Here is an 18,386-nt window from a genome sequence, read left to right as displayed (position 1 = left end):
AGGTTACATCAAGGATGGATATGGCAGGCCCTCACCACTAGGGGAGAGAGGGGGATGCATATTACTAGTGTACAAGGTGAGATACTCTTTTTTCTAGATGGATGTAACCAAGCACTCAATAAATGGCACCAGGGCCTCTTTGACTCTGTGCCTTATCATACCAAAGTCATTTTTGAACCTCTGGAGCTAGCCATCCACCGTGGGCACCATTCCCCTAAAGTGTTTGTTGTTGCGCTCTTTCCATATGCTCCATGCTGTAATAACAAAAATCTCCATGAACATGGGACCTTTCCATTTGTTGCGTGCCTCATGTACCAGCTGAAGTATGTTCCCGCCGTGGGCCCAAGTGATCCCTAGCTTCCTCCAGCACGTTTTACTAAAACCACATTCGAAGAAGAGGTGCTCTACTATTTCTTCAGGTGGGCTTTCACAGAGGAGACAAGTATAGACATCGTCTCTCAGTTTCATGCTTTTCCTCTTTAGCATGTTTCTTGTGTTCAGCCTGTCCGCCAGCAGCAGCCATGCAAAGACTCTCCATTTATTAGTGCATTTTGACTTCTAGATCCATTTAAAGGCATCATCCACCACCACCTCACGGAAGCAATGTTCATAGTATTTTCTGGAAGCAAACCCTCCTGATCCCCACACGCACCTCCAGATGTCCGGTGTGTCACTTAACTCAATCGAGCCCATGCTATTTTGAAGGTTTTGTAGCTCCCCTTGGCTTGGATAGAGATTGGCAGTTGGAAGTTATGGCCAAGAGTCAGCGCTGTTAGCAAGGCCTTCACCGAGACATCCTCATCAATAGAAATGGAGAACAGCCGGGGATGACTGTCACAGAGAACATTATTATGCCACAAATCCTTCCAGAACAGCACTGTGATGTTGTTTCTCACCTCCACCATAGTGACACCTTTGTAAATCGATGCAAGTTGCATGATATCCCGCCACCAGAACGAACTGCATTGATCCATTGCGTGAGGCACCAATCCCTCGTAGTAGGCAGCCCAAATCAGCTTAACCCAAGGCAGGTCAAAATGATTGTAGAATTTGTGTAGTTGCTTAAGGAGCAGACCTTGGTTCTGGATTCGGAGGTCAATTATCCCCAGACCACCCCTCTCCTTGGGTCGGTAGACTAGGTTCCACGCCGCCAGGGATATAGCTTTCGGGCCATCATCCTTGTTCTTCGCCCAAAGACAGTATTGCCTGAGCTTGTCGAGATGCTCCAGGATTTTCGGGGGCAATCTGATGGAGCACATGGCGTATATCACAAGGGACGTGATCACCGAGTTAACCAAGGTGAGTTTTGAATCGAGGTCAAGAAGAGAGGCAGCAGTGGACAGTCTGCGCTCGACCGACGTAACCAGCGTCATGAGATCAGTCACCGTCGGCCTAGTAGTGCCCATCGGCAGTCCAAGGTACGTGAATGGAATCTTCCCAACTTTGCAGCCAAGGTAGTGCTATTTCCTTTTTACATCATTGAGTGATCTTTGATCCATTCTCAACATCGGTCAAGGTACATTGGGTATTGTTCTTCCTTTCTTCCAGTCACACATTTACTTGGAATGATGGATAGGCCAACTACTTCTACCAACCCACTCTTCATCGAGCAAGACAAGGACTCGAACACCTTGTCACCAAGAACCACCTCTTCGTCGCACAAAGAGCATTGCATCAAGAACAACAAGCATTGAGCGACCGCATCGACAATCTCGCCACCAACTTGCGACATTCTGAGCAACGTACAAGAGACTACTTCGACAACAAGCTCGACGAACAAAATCAAGAGAACAATGCAAGAATGGATGAGATTCGTGCCTTGTTGGTCAACCGCTCTTCTTCCACTTCATCCTACTCACAACGGAGCCATTCAAGTCGACACTCTTCCGACACCATCTCCGGCTCAAGTACACCGACATCGAACACTCTTCGACGAGCCGCGCGACAAGACTGTCACGCAAGCCGCAATCCTCTACATGTCAATGGTCCACAAGAGCAAATTCAAGAGCAAGAATATCGACATCGTCAAAATCAAGATACATTCGTGCAAGCACAAGAAAGGCAACGCCAACTGTAAGTGCATCTAGTGCCCCTTAGTGATTTTGGTGTATTGAAGACTTATAGGTTAAGGGACTAATGCGTCTGTGAGTGTACACAGGTCTATAAGTCTATGAGGAGTTTGATATTTATAGAGAAAGTCGACCCCTAAAAATGAATGTCTTCAACTAAAGACTTTGAAAATGAAGAATCTGATGTGATCCTGAAGACTTGATATTCATGCGAGGAATATGAAGCGTGAAGACTTTTGTTTTCATAGTTTCTTTTTCTCTTTCTTGAGTCATAGGAAACACCGTACTATTAAAGGGGGTCGAGGTAAAACTAAGGAAAAGTTTCCAAGTGATGCTCATCTCAAAATCCTACACCTACCAATCCTGTCGAGTGAAGCCATTGGAAATCTCATACAGTTCAGTCAATTTCTTCAGTGACAGAGATGAAGATATTCTGGTCTCTGAGGAATTTGTTCTGACTGAGGAGTTAGGAATTCGCCAGTGCGGATTGCCTACGAGTGAGGAACATGATAGCCCCGAGAAATTTGAGAGCGCAAATTTCCGACCGTTGATGTGCTATGTGCCAGCTGTCCCAAAATATCTACCCACCTAACGGTCATATCATTGAAGGGAATTTATGTCTTATCATGTCGGGCTGCTCCCTAGGCATAAATAGCCACGCCCTACAACCACTAGCTGGTTGGCTGCTCTGCGAGAAACTGACATTTGTCGTTGAGAGCATCCCATCCTCCGAAGACTTTGAGCGAAAATCATCAAGTGAGGAAAACCCAAACCCAAACACCTACAAACCCAAAGTGATTGAGCATAGCTGAAGAAATTGTTCCTGTGTGGAACCGATGCTTGTTACCTTTGAGGACTGTGCATCCTCCAAATGGTTAGGCGTCATGGTCTAGAGCATCCAAGAGGAAATTGTGGATTGCCGAGTGACCGAGTCTGTGAAGGTTTGGAAGTCACCTGAAGACTTGCCACGAGTGATTGGGCGAGGTATATGTGACCTTAGCTCAAGGAGAATACGATGAGGACTGTGTGTCTGGGACTGTGTGTCCTCAGGTTTAAATACCTAGCCGCTCCAACCAGATGTACGACTGTCATAACAGTTAGAACTGGTCTACCAAATCACTGTCTTCACCAAGCTACTTGTTCTATTTCCTCAACCCTTTCGTTTCCTCATTTCTGTGTAGAAGTACTTGATCGTTACTATTTGAAGACTTTGACTGAAGACTTTCTAAATTTCCTCAATCCTATTTCTTCAGTCAGTTTGTCTTCAGCCTGCTTATCCTGTGTTTACGCTACTTGTACTCTGTGCTTGTTTTCATTTCGCTTGCATCTGAGTATTTATTCCGCTGCTAAGTAGTTTGTTGCTTAGGAATTTCCTCACCCTGAAATTCCTCAGTGGCGAATTTGTAAAAATCGCCTATTCACCCTCCCTCTGGTCGATATAATGCACTTTCAAATGGTATCAGAGCAAGGTACTCCCTTGTTTTGTGTGATTTTGGTTTAACCACCTGGAGTTTTAGTTATGTCGACTGCAGGTATGATCAAGGTCTCTGCTGGGTGTCCTACCTTCGATGGGACGGACTACCCCTACTAGAAGAACAAGATGCGAATGCATCTTGAGGCAATTGACAACGATCTCTGGTACGTTGTGGAAAATGGCGTTCCCTCTGTCACTCCTACCATCAACACTGCTGATGTGAAGAGATTCTAGCAACTCGACTCTCAAGCGAAGAACATCATATTTGGCCATCTGAGCAAAGGGCAGTATGGCAGAGTGAGTGCTTTGGAGATAACAAAGCTTATCTGGGATAGGATGTCCAAGGTCAACGAAGGAGTCTCAACACAACGTGACTCTCGAGTTGACGTTCTTCGCAATCTCTTCAACTGCTTCAAAAGACTCGACAATGAAAATGTGTAGCAAACCTTCGATCACCTCACTGACATCTCAAATGAGCTTCAAGCACTTGGTGCCACTAACATCATCAACCATGAGGTGGTGAAGAAATTGCTAATATCGCTTGATTCCTCATTTGACACTCTGGCACTGATGATACAAGAATGTGGAGACTACAAGTCACTTGATCCCGCTGATATCCTCGAGAGGCTAAACACTCATGAGTTCCAACTTGCTGAGAAGAGAGATCTCTATGGACCAAGCTATGGCAGATCACATGCTCTAAAGGCCAAGGCAGTCTTTGAATCTGAAGGTGAGGATTCTGGTAGCAGCCTTGGTGATCCTGAAGAACTGAGCCAGGAGCTAGCAATGCTCATGAGGAAATTCCAGAAGTTCTCAAGACGTGGTCGCTTTGGCAAATCCTCAAGAGGTGATGACATGAGATCAGATTCCTCATCCTGTGACTACAAGAAAAGAACTTGCCACAAATGCAAGAAACCCGGTCACTACATCACTGGTTGTCCTCATTGAGAGAAGGAATCAAAGAAGTAGAAATACAAGGAGTACAATTCTGATGACTCGAAGAAGAAGAAGAAGAAATCTTCAAATTCCTCATCATCAAAATCTTCAAAGTCTTCATCTCACAAGAAGAGCAGATCCAAAAAGGCTCGGGCATTCATTGGCAAGGAAATGGACTCTGAACCTGAATCTGAAGAAAATGAGGAAGAGGAGGCATCTGAGGAGTCAGACTCTGATGTGGTGAGCCTAGCCCTCGCTACTGCTTTCGTCAGCAAGTCCATCTTCAACTCTAAGGAAAATGACTTCGCCAACACTGCTGACGACAGCGATGATGACTACGCTCCCACCTATTGCTTCATGGCAAAAGGTGCAAAAGTACTCAAATACCCCTCCTCTGAATCAAGTGAGGATGAATCTGATGAAAATCTCAAGCCTAGCTACTCTAAACTTGATAAGATTGTTGTGAAACAACAAAAGGCTTTTGAAAATTTTCAAAGTATGATAGATAAAAGCGATGACCTGTTGGGTGAAGAAATGGATCGTACTCAAACCTTGACTGGAAATCTTCAGAGACTTCAGACTAAGTTTGATAATCTTCAGAGTCATCATAACACTCTCTTGTCTGATCATGAGAAGCTTTCTTATGAATTTCTTCAAAGAAAGCAAGACTTGAGCAGCTAAGTGTGAGTTATGAAGATCTTCAGAAGGAACGTGATTCATTGCTAGCTCAACAGATCAGCTCCGCTCAGGTTAAATTCATTCCACCATGTTTGAAATGCATTGAACGTGAATCTGCTAATTCTTCACCTGAAAGTTCAAATGCTTCTATTGCTGCAAATTCTTCAACTGTCTTTGCTATCACAAATTCCTCATCTAAGGATGCTGCTAGTATCACTGACCATGCAGGGCTGAAGGAATTGTATGTGACAGTCATGTACAAAAGCCTCAAAGGGCATCAAGCTCTTTGTGATGTGCTTAAAAAGCAGATCCTCAACAGGAACCCTAGGAAAGAGGGTATTGCCTTTGAGAGGAAACTCAATGCTGATGGGACCTACTGGAAACCTAAGCAGTATCCCAAAACCTCATGGGTTGCTACGAAGGGACCTTTAGTGGATCCATCTACTTTATCCGGCTTTACATGTGAATCTTCATATTATTCTGATGAGTCATTTGACTCCAACTATAAACTATTCAAAAATCAGAATGGTGAAGTATTTGCTAGATATGTTGGCACTAATTGCAGGAACGGTCCCCCTATGAAGAACATTTGGGTTCCCAAAAGGTTCCTTGAAAGTCTTTAGGTGAATATCATCATGACACCACCTGTGAAGAATAGGAACCCTAGATCAAATTCTTCATATGGACCAGAGTCTTCATAAGGATCCAAGTCCTCATATGGACCAAATTCCTCACATGGGTCCAGATCCTCATATGAACATCATCGTGCTAACACTTTCATTTCGCAGGGAAAGCCTAAGGGTTATGAATATGTGCATTATTCTTCAAATCATTATGTTTATAAGTCCTCGAAGAATTTCTCTACTTATTCATATGCTTACTCTAACTGCTCTTCTATGAAACGAAGTGGACTGGCTTCTATGCCACCTTTCTCTTATGGAGCTCGCAGAATGATAAACTCTTTGCCACCCCTCCAGATGTGGATGGTGAAGAAAAAGAACTAATCTCTTATGCAGGGTCGGGTCTCCAGATAAACTTAAACGTCTGAAGAATTTGGTGGAGACCTGAATATGCTTGAAAGGACACAAGCTAATCACGAAGAAATGAATTTTCATTTCTCACGTCCTCATACTGCTATACCTATTCTATTGCTTGATGAAATTGATGTCATATTCTTCACTGCTGAAGTATATGAGTTCGTAAGATGCACTAATTCATATGCAGGATGATCAACCCAAAGCCAATGAGTGGGTCCTCGATAATGGATGTACAAATCACATGACTGGTGATAGGAACCTATTGATGGACACTGCCTTATCTCCATCGCATCTGAAGCATATCACCTATGCTGACAAGGGCAAAAGCAAGGTATCGGGTCTAGGTAAGGTTGCGATCTCAAAGGATGACACATGGACAAATTCATGCTTGTCGAGTCCTTAGGGTTCAACCTCATGTCTATCTTAATGCTTTGTGATCTTGATATGGTTGTTGTCTTTGGCAAATATCGTTGTGTTGTGATCATGGAAGCTAACAATTCTAAAGTCTTCAAAGGCTTTAGGAGAGGAGATTTGTATATTGTTGATTTCTCTACAGGACCACAACCTGCTACATGTCTACTTGCAAAAGCTTCAGAAGGCTGGCTATGGCATCGACGACTTGGTCATGCTGGCATGAGGAACTTGCACACACTCATGAAGAAGAAGAATGTCATTGGCATCGAGGGTGTCAAATTCCTCAAGGATCATTTGTGTGGAGCTTGTGAAGCTGGAAAGATGCACTACAAAAAAAGACACATCTATGACATTTTGGGCCGAACAAAAAAAAATTCGGTCATACTTATGACACTTCTATGACGATAATTGCGACAAAACCCGGTATCATCATAGATGTGGTGGGCTCCTACTTCTATGACAAAAAATGGGCTTTTCGTCCTGGGCGGGCCGGAGACGCAGCTGCATGACATTCTTTGGGCCGTCCATGACGGAGAAAACCGTGGTAGAAGCGAGGGCGAGGAAAATATCGGGGGAGTTCCTGGTTACGGTGGGTGGTCGGGGGCCGAGCAATGCGCGTTTCTCTTGTACGTATGTACGTGCGTGTGTGCGAGGTGTTGGGATCTAACTGAACCCGAGCGAGGCGTTGGGCTCTAACTGAAACGAGTGATTGCACTACAGGATACATGTTACTAAACCCGAGCGATCGATCGATGGATGTTAACTGAACCCGATCGAGCGATTCCTTCGCTACTGCTGCTAACTGAAGCCGATCGATGCTGCCTCTGGATGAACAGTGAGCGTTGTTGGGGGGTTTGGATGAACAGTTCCCGGTGGGGGTTGGATGAACAGAAACCCGTGGTAGTAGAGGCCGTTGCCGCTGGATGAATAGTACCTCGATCGACCGAGCCGGTGGATGAACAGGACCCCTGTGGAGGGTTGGATGAATAGAACCCCGTGGAGGGCTAGTTGAACAGTAGCCGGTGGAGGGCTGGATGAACAGTAGCCCGTGGAGGGGTGGTTGAACATGACACCGTGGAGAGGGCTGGTTGAACAGTAGCCGGTGGAGGCTGGATGAACAGGAGCCCGTGGATGAACAGTGCAGGTGGAGGTTGGAGGAGGTCGACGGTGGAGATGAACAGTATCCCGTGGAGTCCCGTTTTGTGGTACGCCACACCCCTCCCGACGAACAGGACCCCCGTTTTGACCGTAGCGCTCCAACACAAGTCCGTTTCCTCCATTTTGCGGTACGCCACACCCGTCCCGATCAACAGGACCCCGTTTCGACCGTAGGAGATCCGTTTCCTCCATTTTGCGGTACGCCAGATCCCTCCTAATGAATAGGATCCCGTTTCCACCGTGGCCGGTCGAACACAAGGCCGTTTGCTCCGTTCTGCGGTACGCCAGGCCTCGTTTCCATCGGCTGTTCCGTCCAAGCCGGTTGGCTCCCGATGAACATGACGACGCATTCCGTTTCGACCCAGCCGGTTGGCTCCCCATGAACACGACGACGACGTAGTTTCTCCGTTCCGACCCAACCACAACCATGTACACGAGCCCTGGTCGTACGTATGCGCGAGTAGGCGTTCGAGACCCCGCCAGTATGTACGCACGTGGCCGTATTTTCTTTCTTGCACCCTGGCCACTGTATGTACGTGTACATGCTATGTGCGCGCCTCTACTACAACACGTGCGCGCCTCTACTACGACACGTGCCCTTCCTTGCACGGCCATGGTTCATCGCTGCAGCCTGCAGACGAATGATCGACCAGTATGTACGTACACGTTCGCGATCAGAATGACAACACTACATACGCTTCGACCAGGTGGGTCCCGACTGTCAGGCACTTCCTTGTGTGCAAAGATGTAGCTGGTGGGTCCCAGCAGTCAGGGGGCAAATCATTTTTTTGCCCGTAATATGGACGCACTTCCTTGCGTGTGAAGATGTAGCTGGTGGGTCCCAGCAGTCAGGGGGCGAATCATTTTTTTTGCCCGTAATATGGACGCACTTCCTTGCGTGCGAAGATGTAGCTGGTGGGTCCCAACAGTCAGGAGGGAAACATTTTTTTCACGAAATACGGTGGACCACCCGGTGGGTCCCTGCTGTCAGGTGGAGGAATAATTATTTTTCACGTAATAAGGAGGCACTTCCTTGCTGCGACCGTGGACCCAGCTGTCAGTCTCTCCATGTACAGGACTCTTCCGATGGAAGTCGGTCGTTGACCACATTGACCACACCGCGCCGAGAGGACCAAGGCGGTGGACGACGGCGAGGCCTAGGAAGGGGATGACGCGAAGCCGGGGAAGACGCGGCGGTGGATGCCCATGCAGAGAGGAGTACGAGGGTTCACTAGTTCGGCTGCGGTGTGAGGATACCGTCGCCACAGGGGCTGGCCAGCGGTGGGAGTAGTAGGGGCTGTGAGGCCTCCGCGGTAGCACTGCCGGCCATGGGAGGCAGGAGCAGGCGGCACGACCGGCGCTGCTTTGGGAGGCTGGAGCAAGAAGACCAGAGGTTGAAGAAGCACGACGGCCATTGTATGGACATCGTACGATCACTACAGCTAGAATCGTTTATATCGACTAAGTTGACAAAGCCTTCGGTACGCATCAACTTAGTAGGCCCGCGGGTCATCCTCCGAAACAGTGCGCCCGAGATGTCAGGGGGAGGAATCATTTTTTGGGTGGGTGAAGCTAGAATATCCGAGATTGAGGAAGAAGCACGACATCCGTTGGATGGACATCCAATGGTCACTGTTGCTAGAACCGTGTGTTGACTATAACAAAAACCGGCGAGTTACACGTGTAATTTGAGAGACCAGTGTATATTTTACTAGTTGAAATCGACCAACCAAATGCTTCATCCTAGACCATCTGCTTTTATTTACAAGCGCCAGTTTTACAAGCGGTTTTGGTTGGAAAACGACGATCCAATCACGGTCTAAGATGATGAGTTGGTTGGAAGATCATATGGTTTCACCTCTAACCTACCCGAGTTGTCGTATAGGCTATGAATGAAACATAAGACAATGAACTTCTTAAGCATAGAAACAATAGAAGAGGGTGATCTTCTTAATATGCAAATCACAGGCATTAGCTCAACATGCAAAATAATATGAAGCATTATTCTCAGGAGGCATGGTGAACATCTCGTGATGCCGCATGCCACAGCATTCCAAGCTCAACTTTGCAATCAAACTCACAAGGTCTGGCATTACATAGACAACATTCAGAACAAACTCTTAAAATACCTTACATAAGTCAACATTCATGTGACTATGCATCTCAGCAGAGTAAATATTTACTTCTGAACTGAAGACAGGAATATGAAAAAACGATCGACGTTGCTCACAGCAAAGGGCGTCCCACTCAAAAATATCAAATGCATGTTTTCTGGCTAACATCAATGAGAAAAATTTGACAAGGTTTTCCAATTCCAATATATTAAACTAATGTCTTCTTGCTAACATCAATGATTAAACTTTGACAAGCTTTTCCCATTCAAAATATGTAATGCCTATGATTGTGGAACGGGTAGGGTTTGTCATCAGTTTGTCATCTGATAGTCCGGTGGCTCAAGGTGACGACGAATGATTAGAGAACCATTCGATGTATTGTGCATTATGAAGTATTATGGAGGACACGAACCATCTGAAAATTTTGTGCAGTTCCACTAAAATCAAACTGACATCCCTGTGGATTTCGTATTTATATGCTGCAAGAAAACAAAGACACATCAGCACACACATGAATATTGGCCCCAGTGTCAACCCACCAATTGGTGGACTAACAAACTGAAAGTACGGTAAACAGATTACCATACCCAGATGCCCCATCATTGTTGCTTAGAATGACATTGACAGACTTGGAGTCCTGTCATGGCTTCTTGTACTTGTTTGGGCACTTTTTTCCCAATGCACTCCACGTGTTGTAGAGTTGCCTATGCTCCCTGCAGACTAGTCATGTCACCAGCGTCTACTAATACTCTGTAAAGCTTCTCGATCATTCCTTCTGTAATGTAGCACAAACAGTGACTGCTTCTTTCTGCAAAGTGGTAAAACCAACTGGACCCACTAATGCAGCAGTTTGCCTTAGACACATTGGCTCCTTTTGTGCAGTTCAACTAAAATCAAAGTCGGAATAAATCCGAGCTTTAATTTTGATATCCCTGTAAGCAACAATAGGTATAAGGGAAACAATTATTGAGAAATAACGGTTGATGACTTGTACTCCCAGAAGGAAAACATCTACTGATCTACCTTATCTTAATGGGAAACAAAGCAGGAGAGTAGCAATTCTCCATCAGTGTGATTCATTCATATTTACTGAGATATTATCTTAATAATGCCTTGTTTCAACATGTATAAAGAACGACAAAGCAGAAAAGTACCATTCCTAAAACAATGTGACTGATTCATTTTAATCGAGACATTATCTTAATAATACCTTGGTTAAACATGTAGAAAGAACTACAAAGCAGGATAGTACCATTTGTAAACCACTGTAACTGATATATAATAACAGAGACATTATCTGAACAATACATTTCTTAAACATGTACTCCCGCTGATCCCTAGCAACTGTTGCAGTTTTGAACTAAGATTCGGTAGTTAATTCTGAGGAAAGTCGGTACTGACCTTTCAAGACCAAAATTTGGAACAACTCGTGAGGAAGTCCTAAAAGAGATCTCACACACATATGTAAATCCGGTCTACAATAGCAACAAGTTGAATAGATATCCCTGTTTTAACAAAGGCAAAAAAGGAATCAATTACTGGCCAATAAAGGAGGATGAAACATGCGGCCACAAATATGGTAATCCCGCCAATCCCTAACAAGTGTTGCAGTTTTGAACTAAGATTGAGTAGTTAATTCTGAGAGTGGCATTGCTTAATTTTACCAGCGGCATTAGATTAACAAAAAGCATAAATAGTTCCAGGGGAGAGTGGGCGCAACAACACCATGTGCTTCCATCTACTTATAAAGGGGGTGATGCAGAGTTTTGTTGTAACAAAGAAACAAGCATCATGTCTGGGTTGGAACAATTTTTGCCCACTCAATGGTAAAAGATAGCAGTTCAATAGCTTCAATTCAACATTTATCCAAAATAGTACCAATACAAGTAGCACAACATCTCAAAGCACACTGCAGCATCATGTGGATGGAAGTCGGTACTGACCTTTCTTGACCAAGATTTGAAACAACTTGCATGGAGGACTTGAAGAAATCCCAACACATATATGAAAATCCATGATCTCCTTTTGTGCAGTTCCACCAAAATTAAGCAAAGTCGCGACATTCAAGTTAAATTGCACAAAACACTCTTAAAACATAAGTGTTCCGCGTAGCGAAGCAAAATGTCGCAATAGCAAGAATTGAATAAATATCTCTGTTTTAACAGAGGCAAAAAGGAATCAATTACTGGCAAAATAAAGGAGGATGAAACATGCGGCCACAAAAATAGTAATTCCACCAATCCCTAACAAGTGTTGCAGTTTCGAACTAAGATTCAGTAGTTAATTCTGAGAGTGGCATTGCTTAATTTTACCAGCGGCATTAGATTAACAAAAAGCATAAACAGGTCCAGGGGAGAGTGGGCGCAACAACACCATGTGCTTCCATCTACTTATAAAGGGGGTGATGCAGAGTTTGTTGTAACAAAGCAACAAGCATCATGTCTAGGTTGGTACCATTTTTTCACTACTTAATGGGAAAAGAGAGCAATACAATAGCTTCAATTCAACATTTATTTAAAACAGTACCAATACAAGTAGCACACCATCTCAAAGCACACTGCACAATCATGTGGATGAAGGCCTGTACTAACCTTTCATGAGACAACCAACATAAAATACGAATTTACCAACATGGATAGGAAATCCAATCTCATTTTGTGCAGTTGCACTAAAATCAAGCAAAGTTGCCGGTGTGACATTTAAGTTTGCTATAGCAACAAGTTGAATAGATATCCCTGTTTTAACAGAGGCAAAAAAGGAAACAATTACTGGCCAATAAAGGAGGATGAAACATGCGGCCACAAAAAGAAGCACCTACCTTATCTTGATGGAAAACAAAGTGTAGGACAGTAGCATTTCTAAAACGGTTGCATTGATTCATATTAAAAGATAAATTCTCTTAAAACAGTTCAATAGTTAATTCTAAGAGTGGCATTGCTTAATTTTACCAGCAGCATTAGATTAAGAAAAAACATAAATAGTTCGAGGGGAGAGTGGGCGCAACAACACCATGTGCTTCCATCTACTTATAAAGGGGATGATGCAGAGTTTGTTGTAACAAAGCAACAAGCATCATGTCTGGGTTGGTACCTTTTTTGTTCACTACTTAATGGGAAAAGAGAGCAATACAACAGCTTCAATTCAACATTTATTTAAAACAGTACCAATACAAGTAGCACAACATCTCAAAACACACTACACGATCATGTGGATGAAGGCAGTACCAACCGGTCATGACGCACACAAGATCACCTACGAATCTGCCAACATGGATAGGAAATCCAATCTCGTTTTGTGCAGTTGCACTGAAATCAAGCAAAGTCGCCAGTGTGACGTTTAAGTTTGCTATATCAACAAGTTGAATAGATATCCCTATTTTAATAGAGGCAAGAAAGGAAATAATTACTGGCCAATAAAGGATGATGAAACAAATAGCGACAAAAATAAGCATCTAACTTATCTTGATGGAAAACAAAGTAGGACAGTAGCATTTCTAAAACGGTTGCATTTATTCATATTAACAGAGACATTCTCTTAAAACAACATTTGTTAAGAATGTAATTTACTTTTAACAGTGGCATTGCTTCAATTTTCCAGCAGCATTCTTAGATTAACAACAACAAAATAGTTGTATGGGACATGGGACATGCCAGCACCATGTGCATCCACACGTATAAATGGGTGATGCAGAGTATGGAGCCAAGCAACATATCTGCATTGGTCCCATATTTGTTCTCTTTGAACCTTTTCCCTATGTGAGGGCAGCAAATCTAGTCCTGCACAAACTACTTGACCCCCCAGTTTCTTTCCCTTTTCAACAAAGAGATCGGTTCCTTACAGATGTGTGTATTGGGTTACCCCCCTTTTCCCTTTTCGACAAACAAAGCGGTTGGATAACCACTCTATACTACTTTCCCTCCCTCCTTTCCTCATTGAACCACGTCCTAGATTCATGCTCCACCCCACCGCACCCTTCTTTCCTCTTTGAACCAAGACCTAGATTCGACTACATAATCGAAAAAGATCCACGTGCAGCTAGAGCAATGACGGTTTCAAAGAAACTTATACCTTAGGGTCGTCGGGATGTGGCAAGGCATGCGGCGGGAGGCCGGATCTGCCCGCACTACGTACGACGACCAGGAAGAAGGGGTCGGTGACCCTCCCGCACAGGCGCTGGGTGAAAGAGAACAGTGCAGCCGGCAGTGGATTGCCTCCCTCGCCGAAGGCGATAGAGTGAACACTGCACCTCCTCCCCTTCCCAGTGCGACGGGATCCAGACGCCTCCTTCACCAGCTGTGAGGGGGGAGAGAGAGAGACAGAGGCCAATGCAGTCTTGTTTAGATCTGGTGAAGAGGGTGACTGGGTGAGAGACTGTGAATATAACAAACCCTAGCAAAGGAACGCTGAGCCTCCAGTGTGTGTGTGTGTGTGTATGTAGTGCGGCGAGAGTGTGGAGAGTGCAAACTCTAGCGAACAAGCACCGAGGCTCCAACTTATATAGTACTACATATATACTGTAGTACGGGCTGAGCTCCGGTGCCTTAACTACACCTGCTTTTGGCTGTATGATAGGTGGGCCAGCCACATTTTGGGCCCACCTGTCATAAACCCAAAGGCAGGTGCACTAAGTCAATGAAGCTGCGTCCATATAGTACTCGTGTATACTACTAATATATAGTGGAGTGATTTTCTTATTCTCTCCATAACAATCATTTTAAATTGTGTAAGTATGAAATGAAACTTTTAATTTAATGTACTAGTGAAGAAAACTACTACTTCCGATGAACTAACGATCCACGCGTCCTGGTCGCACTTCCTGTCTGGGGCGTGCGATACACTACCCTCTCTTAAGTGGCAACCACACATGCGCCAAATTATCGGAAACATGTGAGAGTGTGTACAAATAAAGAATTTTAATTTTAATTATCGGAAAGGTTTGAGAGTATGTAAAGTTTGCCCTCTCTCAATAATTATGGTTTGTTGTGTTCAGCCTAAACTTGGTCAAACTTTACACAGTTTGACTTCAGTCAAATCTAATATGCGGAGTAAATAAAAATGGAGGGCTACTACGTCCATCCGGGTTTTTAGCCCACACCATTTTTTTAATCAAAGTTAATAGCTGGACAAATAAAATTATAGGGGAGCTGAAGACAAAGTTGTGAGAAGGCTTAGAAATCAATACAAAACTTATGCTCTTAGTACCAACGTCGATCCTTCTTCGAGGAAACATTTGGTTCATAGCCAATTGTGTGATAAAATTGCACCAATGTGAAAGATGACCGCGTCTCCAATGCAAGCAAGCAAAGAGCACTGATGGAAGACAACTTGTTTTTCGTCAAAAATCGATCTGCTTCACCAGCCGACGCAACCATGAGGCGCAACCATGAGTATCGATAGGTCATCATGGTGATGCATCATCCATTTGGCATCAAGTTTGGGTGATGCACCTATGAAGTTCGATAAATCCTCACTGTGGTCTGTTTCTTCTCATTAATCAAGCTCGAGGAAGGAAGAACCATGTGGCAGAGGATAGTGAGGCGGAACAACAATGGCCATCCAATTTTGTGCAGTTCCAATAAAATTGAGGAAGACATGCCTGGGTACGGAGATACGCATCGCTGTTTGCAAAAATATAAAAAGGGATATAGTGTTGTTACTTTGTTTTGGCAGTGGTACAAGATTAACAACGACATCTCAATTGTCAATCAGAATTAATGAAAAGTACACCAACAAACAGAAGCATCATGATTATCTTGATGGGAACTAAACCAGGATACCCGAGAAAAAAAGCATTTCTTCATTTAACCAGTGATAGTAGTAGACTAGCAGCAGCAATAGGAGCATATGGACAATGACCGCACAACCACCATGTACTTTTTCTCGAAACAATATGTATACATCCACCGAGGCATAAATCATGACAACTTTTTGAGTGGCATTTCCTCTATAATAGTAGGTGATGTTGGACGAGCTGACGAACCCTAGCTACTATACATGGGGAGCTGGGAGTAGTCGCATAGAAGAAAACCCGCATGCGGCGACCTGGGGAGCTGGACCAATACAAGAAGTTCCTGAGTCATTTTACCCCCTCTAATCATAACTCTAACAACATTATCATTTTTCTTATTATTTAATTCATTAAGCAAATCATTCTAAGCCTTAAGTACTTGTTATACTTGAGTGGTAACCATAGAAGCATGCTTACTAATAAGTTTAAGTTCACCTTTAACTCTAGACATAAAATCACTCAAGTGTTCAAGTATATCAGCATTGTGTTTCAATTATCTACCAACATAAGCATTGAAATTTGCTTGTTTAACCATAAAGTCATCAAACTCATCCAAGCATTGGCTAGCAAACTTAGTAAATGGAATTTCACATTTATCAAATCTACAGAGAGAATTTACCTTTACTACCTGTGTTGGGTTATCAAGACCATGTATTTCTTCAATAGGTGGTAAATTCTTAACATCTTCAGCTTTAATACCTTTTTCTTTCATTGATTTCTTTGCCTCTTGCATATCTCCAGGACTAAGAAATAGAATACCCCTTTTCTTTGGAGTTGGCTTAGGAGTTGGTTCAGGAAGTGTCCAATTGTTTTCATTAGTCAACATATTATTCAATAACAATTCAGCTTGATCAACAATTCTTTCCCTGAAAACACAACCACCACAACTATCCAGGTAGTCTCTGGAAGCATCGGTTAGTCCATTATAAAAGATATCAAGTATTTCATTTTTCTTGAGAGGATGATCAAGCAAAGCATTAAGTAATCGGAGAAGCCTCCCCCAAGCTTGTGGAAGACTCTCTTCTTCAGTTTGCACAAAATTATATATTTCCCTTAAAGCAGCTTGTTTCTTATGAGCGGGGAAATATTTAGCAGAGAAGTAATGAATCATATCCTGGGGACTACGCACACAACCAGGATCAAGAGAATTAAACCATGTTTTAGCATCATCCTTTAATGAGAACGGAAATAACTTAAGGATAAAGTAATAGCGAGTTTTCTCATCATGAGTAAACTGGGTGGCTATATGATTTAATTTAGTAAGATGTGCCACAACAGTTTCAGATTCATAGCCATAGAAAGGATCAGATTCAACCAAAGTAATTATCTCAGGATCGATAGAGAAATCATAATCCTTATTAGTAATAAAGATAGGTGAAGTAGCAAAAGCAGGGTCATATTTCATTCTAGCATTCAAAGACTTTTCTTTAAGCTTAGCTAATAATTTCTTAAGACCAGATCTATCATTGCAAGCTAAGAAGTCTCTAGTAGTTTCTTCATCCATAACATAACCCTCGGGAACAACAGGCAATTCATATCTAGGGGGAGAATCTTCATCATCACTTTCATCAATATTATCAGATTCAATAATTTCACTCTCTCTAGCCCTAGCAAGTTGTTCATCAAGAAATTCACCTAGTGGCACAGTATTATCCAGCATAGAAGTAGTTTCATCATATGTATCATGCAAAGCAGAAGTGACATCATCAATAACATGCGACCTATCAGAATCAATAGCATGTGTAGGTGTCGCAAGTTTACTCAAAACAGAAGGTGAATCAAGTGCAGAGCTAGATGGCAGTTCCTTATCTCCCCTCGTAGTTGAGGAAAAAATCTTGGTTCTTTGATCTTTCAAGTTTTTCATAGTGACAAGCAGATATAGATCCCAAGTGACTCAAAGAATAGAGCTATGCTCCTCGGCAACGGCGCCAGAAAATAGTCTTGATAACCCACAAGTATAGGGGATCACAACAGTTTTCAAGGGTAGAGTATTCAACCCAAATTTATTGATTCGACACAAGGGGAGCCAAAGAATTTTCCCAAGTATTAGCAGCTGAGTTGTCAATTCAACCACACCGGGAAACTTAATATCTGCAGCAAAGTGTTTAGTAGCAAAGTAATATGATAGTAATGGTAACGGTAGCAAAAGTAATATTTTTGGTTTTATAGTGATTGTAACAGTAGCAACGGAAAAATAAATAAGCGAAGAACAATATATGAAAAGCTCGTAGGCATTGGATCAGTGATGGAGAATTATGTCAGATGCGATCGATCATGCAGCAGTTATAACATAGGGTGACATAGAACTAGCTCCAGTTCATCAATGTAATGTAGGCATGTATTCCGAATATAGTCATACGTGCTTATGGAAAAGAACTTGCATGACATCTTTTGTCCTACCCTCCCGTGGCAGCGGGGTCCTATTGGAAACTAAGGGATATTAAGGCCTCCTTTTAATAGAGTACCAGACCAAATCATTAACACATAGTGAATACATGAACTCCTCAAACTACGGTCATCACCACTAATGGTCCCGATTATTGTCACTTCGGGGTTAACGGATCATAACACATAATAGGTGACTATAGACTTGCAAGATAGGATCAAGAACTCACATATATTCATGAAAACATAATAGATTCAGATCTGAAATCATGGCACTCAGGCCCTAGTGACAAGCATTAAGCATAGCAAAGTCATAGCAACATCAATCTCAGA

The sequence above is a fragment of the Triticum urartu genome, chromosome 6A (genome assembly GCF_056163025.1).
Source record: "Triticum urartu cultivar PI428250 chromosome 6A, HENAU_Tu73, whole genome shotgun sequence".
Lineage (NCBI taxonomy): Eukaryota > Viridiplantae > Streptophyta > Magnoliopsida > Poales > Poaceae > Triticum > Triticum urartu.
This window is presented reverse-complemented; position numbering follows the sequence as displayed.